The sequence below is a fragment of the Choristoneura fumiferana genome, chromosome Z (genome assembly GCF_025370935.1).
Source record: "Choristoneura fumiferana chromosome Z, NRCan_CFum_1, whole genome shotgun sequence".
NCBI classification, from domain to species: Eukaryota; Metazoa; Arthropoda; class Insecta; order Lepidoptera; family Tortricidae; genus Choristoneura; species Choristoneura fumiferana.
The window spans coordinates 25,140,096-25,141,889 of record NC_133472.1 but is presented as its reverse complement, the minus strand read 5'-3'; the positions used below and the strand labels follow the sequence as shown (position 1 = coordinate 25,141,889).

Here is a 1,794-nt window from a genome sequence, read left to right as displayed (position 1 = left end):
TAACAACAAGCAGGAGACAGAGAAGTCATAAAGTGTTTTTAAGTTATTTCACTCATTCAAGTGACAAATTAATGATTTTTACGTGCGTATAAGACAATCAGTGATTAAGTTAATTAACACGATTCGTCTGATGAAACAAATTTAAAATTGTTTTTAGCGTTTTTTTTAAAATATTTGGAAAAATATTCAAATTATTCAAAATAACCGGATATCCGGATACTGAGATTTCAAATATCCGAAATATCCGGATAATAAAAAGTAACCGGATAATGCAAGCCCTATATTGTATTGACATCCTGCGATGCGCTGCCATTCTTTTGGGAGCAAATAAACACTTTTCTTTCTTCTTCTTTTTGTTACGACTCGATATTACGCGACCGAGTGAAATGTCTTTTTGAGGTTGGTAACACGGTGATGTCTTTTTGAGGCGATCGGATTCTACCGGCCATTTTGGCAGGATGACCGGCAGATATTGCAACGGGAGCGGCGTCTACATGCTTTTGTGGTTCTAAAGTGGAATTCATGAGTGCTTTTCGACATCCACGTTATATTTGAGCCTAGTGGTAGCTCCATCCGCCGCCACCGTGCTGGATCGTGAGTACTAACAAGTGGATTCTCTAAACTTTGACCGGCGCGCGCTTGTCGATGAGACGCCAAGTTGATACGTAAATTATTTTGTTTCAGATTCCTCATGATGATTCCCTGACCCTCTTTTAAACTAATAAAACACAGCGGACCCGTGTCTAAAGGCCGTCTAGATTAAATACTACGTCGTAACGCAAATGGTAAGTCTTACATAGACGCGCTGTTGGGAGGGCGTCATATAGATGTTGTACTAAGAGATCGTACTTATTTCAGATCATCCAGCGCTCAACTCTAACTCAAACACAGCGGGCCCGTGTCTAAAGGTCGTCTATATTATATACTGCGTCGTAACGCAAATGGTAAGTTTTACATAAACGCGCTGTGAAGAGGGCGTCGTTTAACTGGTGTACTAAGACATGTACTTATTTCAGATCGTCCTGCGATCTACTCAAACACAGTGGACCCGTGTCTAAAGGCCGTCTATATTATATACTGCGTCGTAACGCATATGATCGTTAGACGCACAACTCCAACACTGCGGCCTGTGTCTTAAGTCTAACCTCTTCTAGTAACCTACCCTTATGGTGAGTGTCTTGAACATTTTAGCTTGACGCTTCGGGTTCAAATAGTGTTGTTTAAACATTTGCACTAAAGTGAGTTTTTCTTCATTTTAGGGTGTCAAGTACGGGCAAGGAGTGTTGTGTGTCTCGTGGTCATCGTCTAGCGAGGGGCGAGCAAGCGGCCGTCGATCTCCGAGGACGGGCTGTGCACGTGATGTTACTCATTGCTTAAACTTTCTTTATTTAAATTCTTGTTTGGGGAACCGATCCTTACACCCTATAATTTAAAACCAAGCGCCTCTTTTGATGAAACCACGTAGATAGGAGTTTAACTTGCAACTGCAAGCGTGTCCTCATGTTACTACTCTAATTTTAAATAACTATTCTCGACCTGTAACCAGACCATTTAGGTCTTACATTGTTAATAAATGTGTATAACCTGATTGGTATATTTGAGTATCCAAATATAGGTAAAATTTACTACTCTAATTTTAAATAAGTGAAATAAGCTTTACTTAAGGCTATAACTGTTAAGAAAGGTGCATAACCCTATTGGTTATCCAGGATGAGTATTTGACTTGCTACTCTATTTTAAACCCTGATTAGAACCTCATTTAGGTCTTAAACTTGTTTTCAACGGATGAATACA

General features: G+C 39.7%; 1 long non-coding RNA gene across 3 annotated transcripts; it reads left to right on the top strand.

The window, feature by feature from the left end:
• The first annotated feature begins 289 nt into the window (after positions 1–289).
• On the top strand, positions 290–1,274 carry LOC141439167 (uncharacterized). 3 transcript variants are annotated; one of them, XR_012452569.1, is made up of 4 exons: positions 290–594; positions 685–785; positions 859–944; positions 1,017–1,201. It is a non-coding gene; the product is annotated as an uncharacterized lncRNA (long non-coding RNA). The 3 variants fall into 3 exon arrangements; XR_012452567.1 differs by lacking the exon at positions 290–594 and adding an exon at positions 1,260–1,274 and having other exon boundaries at positions 641–785; positions 1,017–1,169; XR_012452566.1 differs by lacking the exon at positions 290–594 and having other exon boundaries at positions 641–785.
• The last annotated feature ends 520 nt before the right edge of the window (positions 1,275–1,794 follow it).